A 13,789-nucleotide genomic window follows, 5' to 3' on the forward strand; every position below is an offset into this window, starting at 1 on the left:
TATAAAGTTAAGAGCATACCAATAAACTGAACTTGAAAGTATCGTACACACATTTTTGTATTTTACTTGCACGAGAAAGATAAACACTTGAAAATGGATAGATATGTCACTAAATGGCCATAATTATAAAATACCAAATAAATTTGCATTAGCTCTTATTCCGAATACAGATAATGATACAAAAATGAAGCTATTATCATTATATGGAAAAGAGTCCGGTCAATTTAAGGACGTCGTGGAAACTTGGAAAAGTTTGGAGGCCTGCGTTCCATGTAAGCCGTCTTTCCCTCATGAAGAGGTAGGTCCCAGCAGAGGTGGTTAGGACCCGCAAGACTTCCTTAAAAGGAGACGTCTGCGCAGTTGAACACGCAAGACTCCTTAAACGGACGTCTGCGCAGTTGAACCTGCAGACTTCACCATAGGGACGTCTGCGCCGCGACCTACCAAACCCGCAGGACCCACCACGCTCAGAGTTGTGACGACCTCACATGCGGTACGCAAGCTGGTCTCGCAGGAAATGCCTCCCTATGGTTTCCAAGTATCCGCCTGTTCCCGCAGGTGCGGATACCCGCCATTAGGGACTGGCCACCCGCGCAGCATGGCTACACGCATAAGGCTCAGACTCATAATAATTCAGTAGTCACCTGAAGAAGGAATGAGCAAAGCCGGGAACATTCCCGCATAAAGGCGGGAGGGGGAAAACTCCCGCCTAAATGAGCCAGTCCGTATAATAATGGAGGATCTTTTGTGTGATACCTGACGAGGTATGGACAAAAGATCTGACCAACGATACGACAGCTCACTGACAGCAGCATGGCAGACAACACGCCACAGCACTGTGACCAATAGCCGCCGCCTGCTCACCAACTCCTGCCATACCACGTGCCTAGCCTGTAGTTGGTGGAAAAGGAAAAGTGAACAGCACGCCTGGTCACTGTCAGCCGCTGCCTATCCACCAATTACCAGCAGAGCACGTGCGTAGGCCACAGTTGGCAGAGTAGTAGGCCGGCTAAACCTCCTTGGAAACCCACCTTCGGCTATAAAAGACATCAAATGGTATTATCATTTCATCATCTAATATCTTGTATAATTTACCTGATAACTGCTCTAGTATTAATAATATACTTTTATATTCAAAGAGTAATATAGACTGATTCTCACGCCGGAGGGTGGTCACAAGGAGGAACCCCCCCCCCCCTTTCTTAGTGACGAGCTCACGGTGTCTGTTTTGCAGGTTATCGGAAGAACCATCTTGCCGGAATTAACCCCTCGTGGGAAACGTCTATCTAACCCTCAGGTTACTCGTAATCTGTCGGGGTTCGACTGGTGTTTCTTCATTGGCGCCATCCGTGCATAAAGCTAGAACTTTATTTTTCTCCAGTTTTTTCAAAATTTCTGGAAAGATGGTTAAGGATACTCCGGTCCCAAAACCGAGTAACCAAGAGACTCCGGTAATTATGACCCCAGCTATAAGGGGGAATACCGAATACACAAACTTTACGAACACTACCCCAGCTACCCAAGCCGGGGCAAGTGAAGTAAATAATCAGACACTGGGACTCACCGATACCCAGTTAGAAAATCAACAGACGAGGCTCCCCTGCCAAACACTCGATGAGGTTAAAGCATGGGCCGAAGCACGTCAAAAAGAGTTCCAAGCTGAGTTGGATGAACGTTTACGTTCACTCCAACAAGTGGAAGAATTCGAATACGACGATGATTCGGAGGAATCCGAGGAAGACGCGAACCCTCGTCATAGGGCGAAAGGGAAGCGTAAAGAAACGGATTCCCAACCGAGAAGGCGTTTTGGAGAAGCATTCAGTCCAATAAACGTAGGCAACAGCCCACGGGACTTCTCCAAAACATTCACGCCAACTGCGGCAAGGGCGGGAACGTCCAAATTCGCAAGGGACATTGCGGAAGCAATCGCCCCAAGAAGTGCCAAACAAATGTCCAACATAGGCACGTACGATGGTATTTCTGACCCTGACGATCACTTGAACAGATTCATCGCAGGGGCGACCGTCAGTAACTGGACGGAACCCACGTGGTGTTATATGTTCCAAATGACGCTGGTCGGGGCAGCTAGAGCGTGGTTCGACCGTCTGCCGGTCCACCACATCTACGATTGGGCAGACTTCCAACAGAAGTTCAGCCAACACTTTAGTCAGCAAAGAAAGTACACTGAGGAGCAGTGGACAATCCTCAAGTGCGTCCGAGAGGAGGAAGAATCTTTGCCTGACTTCATCACTCGCTTCAACTCGAAGAAGCTAAGCCTGGGCAACGTTAGCGAAGATCTCGTTCGCGCCGCTTTCATCCAGGGCGCAAACGACCCGGAACTCATCCGCACCCTGACGGGCAAAGATGGCATGCCATCCACATGGGATGCCATCATGACCGCAGCTAAACGCTTTGCGGAAACCGAGAGGCAACTGGGTAGAGATCTTCCACAGAGCACGAACCTCTACACCCAGAAGACGAGGGAAAACAACGTCCTTACCGCCCGATTAAACAAAAAGCGGAAGCTGGGCATTTGGCAGTCAAGGGTAAACTTTGACACCCCGTCCGGTTTCCAACATCGGTTGGGCGGAAGAGATAACGTGAAACCGGAGAAGAACTCCAGGTGGACGCCACTCACAAAGAGTGTGACCGAGATATTCGCCACGGAGGAGCTCCCGTGGCCAAAGGCTTCGTTTATCCGGCATCGCCACAACGCGGATCGGAGAAAGTATTGTGATTTTCACAAAACCAAAGGCCACAACACTGAGGAATGCTTAGACGTAAAGGACTTGGTCGAAGCATTTGTCAAGGATGGGACACTCGCGCACCTTGTGGCGAAGTGAGCGTCGAGCAGGCTGATGCGTGAACCCCAGCTGGGGAAACGCACGAATAAAAATCGCAGCTTCAAAGGAGACCACATACTGCGTAAACAACGAGATCCCGAACAAGATACATGTCGGCTCGATGGTGCTCCCATCCAAGCCACGCCTAATGGGAGCTCAATTACACAGTTTGTATGTAGATCAATTCCAAATTTGTAAAGAAAAGGCCTAGAGCCACTTCTAATGGAAACGATTCTCCTTCAAATTGAAGCTGATGATTTTACATTTATATTTTATGAACTTTGCACATTAGATGCCGGTATCCGCCGCATCAAGTGAAGAATCGTTGCGCAGGGAAGGCGGCAAAACCCGCACAAACCCAAAAGCATCAAACCTTCACGCAGGTCAGTTAAAGGGGAAAGGTTCAACCATCCCACTATGTGAAAGTGCCGGTATATCCGCATGAATCCTGGTAGAGGAAGCTGAACACTAACCTATTAACAACCACGCGTTGAACGGTCGATTCGAACACTAATGCCGGTAGTCATCGCATCAAGAAGTCATTGCGTGGGGAAGGCGGCAAAACCCGCATAAACCCAGAAAATGACAAGACCTTCATGCAGGACAGTTAAAGGGGAAGAGTTCAGCCATCCCACTATGTGAAAGTGCCGGTATACCCGCATGAATCCTGGTAGCGGAAGCTGAACACTAACCTATTAACAACCACGCGTTGAACGGTCGATTCGAACACTAATGCCGGTAGTCATCGCATCAAGAAGTCATTGCGTGGGGAAGGCGGCAAAACCCACATAAACCCAGAAAATGACAAGACCTTCATGCAGGACAGTTAAAGGGGAAGAGTTCAGCCATCCCACTATGTGAAAGTGCCGGTATACCCGCATGAATCCTGGTAGCGGAAGCTGAACACTAACTCATTAACAACCGCGCGTCGAACGGTTAAAAGTCATTCTGAAAGGATAAGGAAAAACCTACGCGCAGGTCAGACATAGGTAAAGTTTAGCCATCCTACCAAGTGCAAGTGCCGGTCATATCCGCACACTCACAAAGGAGGAAGCAAAACTTCAACCTACTGTCAACCACATTCAAGGTTAACTTATTCTAAACACTTGGAAAATCGCTAATTTAAACTAAGTATGCAAGTCATATAAGGTTTATAAAGCAATGAACCCAAAGGAAATAACAGTCTTATCCACAAAAAGATTTGTATTTCACATAAGATATATTACAAGAATGGCCGGGTAACTACCCGCCTACAAAACAAAATCTAGTCTATCCTAGCAGCGGGAAGGGATCTTCAGAATCAAGCTTCAGGACCACTTCCACTTGGACCCGCCCCATCAGCAGAGCGTGGCGGTTCAAGGAAAGCCTTGAGGATAGCAAGTCCATCATCAGCAGCAGCGACTTCCTTCACCTTCTCCACCACCGGATGCGGGAAGGCGGCATATTGGTTCACCGCTTGGTCATATGCAGCTTCGGTGTCCACATCGAACAAAGGGAAGTTGGAAGGCGGGACGCCTTTCTCAACGAACCCTAGACCAAGCAGGAAGCCGGCCTTTTCCCCATCCTCATGAGAAGCGTTGAGGGCTGCGCTCATGGCATCATCGTAAGTAGTCTCTGAGAAGACCCGATGCACAACCTACAAAAAATACAAGTGTCAAACACCTTTTCTATGTACAAAGGAAAGCGTGAAGACGTAAAATTAAATATACCTGAGACAACGCTTCTCGAAGAAGCCATTCCTTGGCAACCAGAGCCTCTTGGAGGGCGGCTTGAGCTTGAGTGCGGGTGCGTTCGGCTTCGCTTTTGTTAAGGTTGGCAAGTAGCACTTCCTTTGCAGCAGCCTCTTCAACACCCTTAAGCTTCCGCTCGGTGTGGTCAAGCACGCCCCTCTGGTCCAGGATCTCTTGGAGCTTCTTGGCATCTTCCATCGCCAAGGCATCATGAGCACGTTGGAGAGCCTCTAATTTGGCCTTGAGCTCCTCGTTCTCCACGCGTAAAGGCTCAGCAACGGCTTCAGCCTTGGTGGCCCTCTCGGTTGCGTTCCTCGCAGTCTCCTTAGCCAGCCGAAGCTGTTCGTTAACAGCTTGGGCAGCCTTGGAGCGGGCCTCGAGTCGCGCTTGAACCTCAACCTCGAGGGCCTTGAAGGCCTTCTCCTTCTTCGCAGCAGTTGCGGCCAACTGTTGGTTCTCCTCCTGAAGAGCCCGCGCTTGAGATACTTCCTTGGCGCGAGCTGCTTTCAACTTGTCGTTTTCACGACAAAGCAGCTCGACGCGCGGCTGCATCCGGGCCTGGAGAACCCGAAGCTCATTGGTTAGCCTACCCTCCTGGTAGCTAGCCATGGCTTCCCCCAACGCACCATGGGGAGCAGCGTGGCGAGCCCATTCCACGCACTCCACAGGGGTACGAAGGGTTGTTCCTCGGCGGATGTTCCATCGCGGAACATACACTTCATTGGAATCCGACACTGCAAAAGAAACAAAGCAGTTAGGAAAAAGATGAAGAGATATATAAGAAAGGCCAAAAGAACCCTACGCACCTGTAGGGTCGATCACAGGCCGATAGCCACCGAACCCATCGCCTGAACCTAAGGGAAATCCATCCAAAAGGTCGGGCAGATGGGAAGGTGACAAAGATTGGCGAGAAGCCCTGCGCGTACCTGATGGGCCGGCCGTCGTTGCCGGTGGCGGAGGCATAGTAGCGGCCGCCGTGGTCGCCGTCGCAGTCGCCGCCGCAGAATCTGCAGCAATCGTAACCGCCGGCTCGGTGAAAGATGCTGTAAAAATCGCACTTACCACCGGCGGTGACGTCATCTCGGCTGGAACAGTCGGCTCGGAGTGAGCAATTGATCCAGCGGAAGCAGGCGCAGGCGCCTGGGTCGTCGCCTCAGGTAGGCTGACCGAGCCTACCGTCATCGGCGGAGAGGTACTCCTCTGCGCTCCACCCTGGAATGCGTCAACATCCACGCCTGCACAAGGAAGATAAGTATTTCAATAAATTTATAAAGTGATAAATCTACAAAGATAAGAAGGATGTTTGTACTTACGGGTTTTCTTGAGCTTGAACGTACGGACGGGCGGGGACGAACCCGATGGAGCCGGTCTCTTGATGCCGGTCACCGTCGTCGCCATTGGTTCTCCGGAGGTAACAGTCGTAGCCTCCGGAGCAGTGGTCTTCTCACCACCGGGGTTCCCCGCCACCTCTTCACTATCTGACTCGGTGTCAGATAGAAGCACCGGATCAGCTGTGGAGGCCACCTTCTCCTTCCCTTTCCCGCCGGCAGCCCTCTTCTTCCGCACCAACGGAGGACCATCTGCGGATTCCTCAGAAGAAGACAGGATGTCAGGAATTCCAGCAGCGGGTACAGCATTGAGGGGTGGAGGAGAGAATAACGCCTTACCTGGCCGCCGGTGGCTCAGGATCTCGTGGCCCAGCGGATAGACCTCCACAAACCGATCCGCCGTTTGCTCCAGGATGGGCAACTCGTTCTCGTCTAGATCACGAGTACCCACCCGCACGGGACCGTCAGCTTCCCGCGGGTACAGGAGCGACTCCAAATCGTTCCCCTTTGAAAGAAAAGAAACAGTTAGAAGACAAACTCATATCAGCAAGAAAGACAAGACATACCATAAGGAATAGAATTCAAACCGTATTCGAGAAGGATGGGAAACCGAGACGCCTCCTTCCATACCCGGCTCATCCCCAGCATCACCATCCCGGACTCCGCAAACCGGTAAACCGGAGATTGGACCCGAGATATCTTTGCGAACCATTCCGCCTCCTGGTAGTTGGAAGCGTGAAGGCTCGGAAGCGCTTGCCCCTTCTTAAACTTCATGGCAATGGGGATGGCGCGGGCAGAAATGTAGAAGAACTCCCGCTTCCACGATCGGAGACTGCGCTCGGTCGCGCAAATCTTCAAACCCTTGATCCGGGTTGTCAGGGTGTACCACCCCTGGATGCACCTCCAAGTATAGAAGGTCATCAGGCGGTCCACATAGGGCTCAATGCCCAGAATTCGGCACACCCACTCGAAGTGCCGAATCTTGGCAATCGCCATCGGATGCACCTCGGTCAGGTGCACACCGTGCCTCTCCAGGACACGGTACACAAACTTTGTCAATGGGAACCTAAGGTTCCCATAAACAAAGAATGCAGCATATACCCCGATCTTGCAACTGGGGGCATCGTACACAGTCTGCTGAGGTTCAGGAAACTCAGGCTCAAGAGACTCAAGCATGAATTTCCTGACGACATACTGGTACAGATCGATAGGTAGAGCACACTGGCACTCGCCAGCAGTACTCCTATCGTCGGCTACAGCTTCAGCATCATGAGAAGACATATTGCAGAAGAAACGATTTCGGAGGAATGCTCAACTAAATAAAAGAGTATTCACCAGAAATCGCCTTAGAGATGAAGAGAAGAAGTGAAGATGTGAATTACAAAGGACCCTCTTCCCCTTTATATAGTGATCGCAATTAATGCGATGAATTTAATGCGGAGGAGAGAGAAATTGAAGGTGCAATGAAACCGTGACATGTGGCACCAGGCAAGCTGGCAACAGCTGTTGAAAGGACAAGTGAATTTAATTTAGCGGCCACGCGCCCGAAAAATCGCGCCCACGCGCCGTAAAAAGCGTCTGGAATGACCATATAATGTCACGTCGCCATAACTTCCAGCACGTCCTGACACAGTCAGAAGAAACCGTCGCACGACGACTGTTCTTATCCTTTCACAACTTTTCAAATTTCAAAAATTCAAAAAGATTCGAAAAGTAAGCGGGAAAAACCCCTTACCCTGGCTATCCAGTTGACCGTAAGACGGCTGCGGGTACAGTGTTAAGGCAAAACCCTTCACATACCTAGCACCCGCGGGGAACAGAGGCCAAGAATACCCAACTATGAAGCCGGGTGCGGGAACAGTGTTAAGGCAAAACCCTTCACATACCTAGCACCCGCAGGGCACGGAAACCGGAAAAACCCAATCATGAAGCCGGGTGCGGGTACAGTGTTAAGGCAAAACCCTTCACATACCTAGCACCCACAGGGAAGTGAAGCCGAGAAAATCTTGGCATTCCACCCAACTACAAAACGGGCACAGGTACAGTGTTAAGGCAAAACCCTCCACATACCTAACACCCGTAAAAAGTCATACCTCGGCACCCAATTGTAAGTCGGGCGCGGGTACAGTGTTAAGGCAAAACCCTTCACATACCTAGCGCCCGCAGGGGATTAAACGCCAGGAACACCTCGGCAACCATAAGTCAGGTGCGGGTACAGTGTTAAGGCAAAACCCTTCACGCACCTAGCCCTGCAGGGATTTAACGCCAGGGACACCTTGGGAGTAAAGTAACTAATAAGACGAAGTGCGGGTACAGCGTCAAGGCAAAACCCTTCGCATACCGAGCACTCCATGGGAATTGAAACCAAGAAGGATCTTCTGGGCCATGCTTGCAGAAACGGGATTAACATCCCCGCATAGCGGGAACGTCAAGAACTAGATTGATTGAAACTTCAGGATGGAATTGGTGGTTATAACATGATTGATCACTATGTTCAAAACCACCAAGACCTCATGGAGAATCTACACAAAAGGTTCTAAACGCTCCTGACTTGCGGGGAGGTTACAGACCTATCCGCATCATCCCAGAGATCAAGCAGAACATTGGGAAATTCTGCGTGACATTGGGAAACCCGTGGGTAAGACTTCCCGCGGAAAACCCATAAAACTAAACCCTTTTCAAAGACCCCTTGCTTAAGTCCAAAAGTTCACCTCACTTTATTAAACATTCATGAGCAGAACATTGGACTGGGGGGACTTGAAGAGGTAGGTCCCAGCAGAGGTGGTTAGGACCCGCAAGACTTCCTTAAAAGGAGACGTCTGCGCAGTTGAACACGCAAGACTCCTTAAACGGACGTCTGCGCAGTTGAACCCGCAGACTTCACCATAGGGACGTCTGCGCCGCGACCTACCAAACCCGCAGGACCCACCACGCTCAGAGTTGTGACGACCTCACATGCGGTACGCAAGCTGGTCTCGCAGGAAATGCCTCCCTATGGTTTCCAAGTATCCGCCTGTTCCCGCAGGTGCGGATACCCGCCATTAGGGACTGGCCACCCGCGCAGCATGGCTACACGCATAAGGCTCAGACTCATAATAATTCAGTAGTCACCTGAAGAAGGAATGAGCAAAGCCGGGAACATTCCCGCATAAAGGCGGGAGGGGGAAAACTCCCGCCTAAATGAGCCAGTCCGTATAATAATGGAGGATCTTTTGTGTGATACCTGACGAGGTATGGACAAAAGATCTGACCAACGATACGACAGCTCACTGACAGCAGCATGGCAGACAACACGCCACAGCACTGTGACCAATAGCCGCCGCCTGCTCACCAACTCCTGCCATACCACGTGCCTAGCCTGTAGTTGGTGGAAAAGGAAAAGTGAACAGCACGCCTGGTCACTGTCAGCCGCTGCCTATCCACCAATTACCAGCAGAGCACGTGCGTAGGCCACAGTTGGCAGAGTAGTAGGCCGGCTAAACCTCCTTGGAAACCCACCTTCGGCTATAAAAGACATCAAATGGTATTATCATTTCATCATCTAATATCTTGTATAATTTACCTGATAACTGCTCTAGTATTAATAATATACTTTTATATTCAAAGAGTAATATAGACTGATTCTCACGCCGGAGGGTGGTCACAAGGAGGAACCCCCCCCCCCCTTTCTTAGTGACGAGCTCACGGTGTCTGTTTTGCAGGTTATCGGAAGAACCATCTTGCCGGAATTAACCCCTCGTGGGAAACGTCTATCTAACCCTCAGGTTACTCGTAATCTGTCGGGGTTCGACTGGTGTTTCTTCACCTCATTACCTTCTTCGGTTACATAGAAAATAAGAGTTGCATTTCCTCCTAGCTCCTAAATAACAATCATATGTATTATCATTAACTTGAAAATTAAAGAAAACGAAAACGACAATGTATTTGAAGACAAAAGTGTGAATACCTGGTGTCCTGCATGCCCATCATCGACTGCGTTTATGGCTGCTTTTAGCACACGAATGGCAGTTGGGCTGTTTCTTATGATCTCCCTGCACCATTTAACTGTTTCCTGTTCTAGCTTTTCAAGCTAACACGAGATTAAGAATATATCGTCAGCAAATGAAGTGTTATAGTCTTATTGTAGAAGATTATACGAGTGAAAGTGAACTTACAGGGACTACTGTATTAATCAGTCCCATTTTTTCCGCTTCTTGAGCGGTGTAGAACCGTGCCAAAAACCACATCTCTCGAGCTTTTTTCGGTCCCACCTATTTAACCCATAAAAAGAAATCGACTATAAAAACAATCGAATTAGTTTTTTTTCTTTTTTTAAGATAAAAATGCTCACCAATCTTGACATAATGGAACTCCCATAACCAGCATCAAAGCTTCCAACCTTTTAGACATTAGATGATAATGAGGATAAGTGTATTTATGAATTATTATGTGTGTTGACTGTTGACCAGCTCACCTTTGGACCAGTTTGACCAAAAATAGCATTATCTGCAGCTATTGTAAGATCACATACCATATGCAATACATGTCCTCCACCAACAGCATAGCCTGCAACCTTTTTATAAAAAAAATAGACACAATTATATATTATTATTATTATTATATGCAACATAAAAGGTAAACAACTAAACTTACCATAGCTATCACTGGCTTTGGAAGTCGTCGAATCTGTACCTATAATGGGATAAAAGCGCGTTTATTAAATGAGTTAATAATGTTATAAATATTAATAATATCGGGTCTGACAAGAGATACGTGTCATGAAATGAAAACGATTACTTGTTAATCAAGAACATTTAGACGGCCAAAATTCTCGAAATCAGCATAGCCATCTCCGCTTCTAAGTGCCTGATCACCGCCACTACAAAAGGCCTTGGTTCCCTGATGCACTCATATGTTCAAAAAGCATCGGTTATAGGTTCGGTTTTAGCTTATAACCAAGCAAATAAAAAAATTACATTGCTATTAGTCAAGATAAAAAGTGTACCTTTCCAGTGAGAATAATGACTCCTATTGTACTATCATCTCTAGCATCATTGAAAGCGCGGATTAGTTCCTTAATAGTATGCGGTCGGAATGCATTCCTCCTCTCGGGCCTATTTATGGTTATCTGCAAAATACAAAGACGAATATTCGATAAAGTTTGATTTTTTAACCCTTAAGTGAAGGACACATAACTATATAAGCATTATTGAAAGAAGACTATGATAACAATAATATCCTTTATTAAGAAACTACATTTTGACTTTCAAAAGTCAGACTTGGTACTTGCATAAGTCAAAACCAAGAGATTAAGCTGCAAATTTAGTATTAACTATTTTTTGTTTGTAATTCATGCCCCAAATTTGAATGTAGCCTAAGGGTGTAAATTTCTAACACAACATGGAACCCGACACGACTGTTCACGAGTCGAGCCAGGGTGGTTTCGAGCTCGAGCTCGAAATTAAACGTGGCAGCTCAAATAGGCTCGAGCTCGGTTTTGAAGTTAAACGAGCCTAAGATCGAGCCAACAAGCCCAACCATGACCCGAGCCGAGCTTGAGTTGATTTTGGCTCGGTTATAAAAGTCAGCAACTCTGTTTCAGGTTGTTTCAAATCAAGTTTTATTCGAGCTTTTATCGAGCGAGCCGCGAGCCCGAACTTCGAGCCGCGAGCTTTTTGAACATGACGAACCTAACATGAAATTGTGGGTTTGGTATAAAACGGGTTCTAGTCAGTTTCAGACATAACCCGCGAACCCGTTTAGCTAAGTTGTTCAGGTTCGCGGGTAGTCTCGTTTAAACTATTTATTTTTTATTTTATTTTTCAATGTGTTTTATGTAATAAATTAAATTGGTTGGTTGTCTTAACTCTTAAGCCAAAATTTAGGCCTAAAAAGACATTGACATAATATTTTATAATTACAATATAATTGTTTTATATAAATTTATATTTTATTTTTTGTAAAAATGTATATTCATGGTACTAATTAGAGCTATTCATGAGTCGAGCCCACAGCTCAGCTAGGCTCGAGCTCGATTTTGAAATTAACGAGCCTAAGATCAAGCCAGCGAGCCGAGCTTGGGACGAGTTTAGCTCGGTTACAAAAATGAGCCAACTCAGCTCATATTATTTCAAAACAAGTTTTTTTAACTAGTTATATTTGAGTTTTTACCGAGCCTGAGCCACGAACCCAAGCTTTTTTGAACAAGTACTAATATGTGAAACCATTTAAAAAAGAAAAAAAAAGTCAAACAGGTCGTGTTCAGGTCAAACCTTAGCGATGGCTTCTCCTTCCGCTTTCTCATAAATAATATCCGTAAACTCCTTCCCATCTTCGTCACACGCCACTTTCCAAACTGGAATGTGACTCGCAACTTCCCCATGAACCCGATGATAGCTATCGTTCAACGAAGCACTACAAGTACCCGAACTAATAATCGGGTAACTCGAATGCGGCTGAGGAGGACTGAGGTGGTTGCTGACTGCAGCAACTCGCCTTGTGACGGTGGTCAGGTCAGTTTCACGGTGGTTTCCGGCAGCCATGGTGGTGGTGAAAATGGAGGGAAAGCGTGGTGGGTATATATGGTAGTTAAAGATTTCTGTTATCTTTATTATCTTTACAAGATAAGATATTGTATGGGGTTATTTTGACTTTTTATATATGTTTAAGTTTGTTTGAATTTGTGACATTAAAATAGATTAAAATAGATCTTAATGTCAATTATTGCTCGTATAATATTTCCTCCGTCTCATTACAAGTGTCCCAATTTGACTTTTCAAGTCTTTTTTTTTGTAATCTTGACCGTAAATAGTTTTGTTTGTGTCATATAATACTTGACGAAAATTATATCATTGTAAAATACATTTAAAACTCAATCCATTCATATATTTTACATCAAGTATTATATAACACAAACAAAAATATTGTCGGTCAAAGTTAAGCAAGAGAGACTTGAAAAATCAAACTAGGACACTTATAATGGGACGGTGGGAATATTAATCAACTATGATATAATTAAATAAAAAGAAATAGTCAAATTGCAACGATAACAAGTATAACTTTTTTTTAACGACGTTTGAACTACCTCCAACATAAGGGTGAAACTTCCTGAGCCGGATGTTATCTGGTTATACTAGTTTTGATGTTGTAAGTTTGTCTCACAAGATACCTCACAAGATTCAACCATCACTATTGAACCAGAAAGTCAACTGCAGCAGTAAGTATCATTCTTAGAATAATTTAAGAAACCAAATAACATGATAATTGGCTTTTTTATTTTTTAATACTAGAAAAATAGTGTTATGATCAAACAAACAACTTTTAAAGTGAGAAATACATACGTAACTAGAGTAATTATTATTTTTTGAACCAAAGTCATTATTATTGTAACAAATGGCTGACTAACTGTAACACCCTAAGCAAATCTCACATCAGTCGTGGATAGAAGAGATTATTGGATCATAAAGAATGTTAGCATCTTAAAAAATGAACGCGTTTTGGGCTTAGTTAATTGTGGAACATATGAAAACTCCGCAGTTAAGCGTACTCATGTGGGAGTACTACCCATACGGGTGACCTCCAGGAAAGTCTGCATCAAGACAACATAAACAAATCCGTGAGTTCTTGGATTGGCGATCCACCAGAGACAAAACGGACAATATTTGTGGTACGAGAGGCCGGATGTTACAATTATTACTCTACTTCAATTTTTACGGTGTAATTACTCTAGTTAGCCAATATCAAACAAAAACAAAGCTAACATGTTTGTAATGTAACAATGACATGATGAGTATCAAGAATCCCTATAATACAACCAATCTATATCATAATGCTACATATATTTATACTCATACCAAGCACTAGTATAATGTGAAAGAAGGCTAGCAACTAAACCGACCTCGCTGACTAA

The 13,789-nt window shown here is 46.1% G+C and overlaps 1 pseudogene across 1 annotated transcript; it reads right to left on the reverse strand.

Moving 5' to 3' along the window:
- Window positions 1–224: 224 nt before the first annotated feature.
- LOC143616737 (1,4-dihydroxy-2-naphthoyl-CoA synthase, peroxisomal-like) lies at window positions 225–12,565 on the reverse strand (annotated as a pseudogene). Its single transcript, XR_013150710.1, has 10 exons — window positions 12,153–12,565; window positions 10,886–11,008; window positions 10,678–10,779; window positions 10,534–10,572; window positions 10,355–10,453; window positions 10,232–10,279; window positions 10,056–10,151; window positions 9,848–9,970; window positions 9,707–9,760; window positions 225–287 (listed from the first exon to the last, which is right to left on the reverse strand). The product of XR_013150710.1 is annotated as a 1,4-dihydroxy-2-naphthoyl-CoA synthase, peroxisomal-like (transcript).
- Between the last annotated feature and the right edge of the window lie 1,224 nt (window positions 12,566–13,789).

This window comes from Bidens hawaiensis, unplaced genomic scaffold, assembly GCF_021521415.1.
Source record: "Bidens hawaiensis isolate Kalapana, Puna unplaced genomic scaffold, B.hawaiensis_p1.1 tig00049164_1, whole genome shotgun sequence".
NCBI classification, from domain to species: domain Eukaryota; kingdom Viridiplantae; phylum Streptophyta; class Magnoliopsida; order Asterales; family Asteraceae; genus Bidens; species Bidens hawaiensis.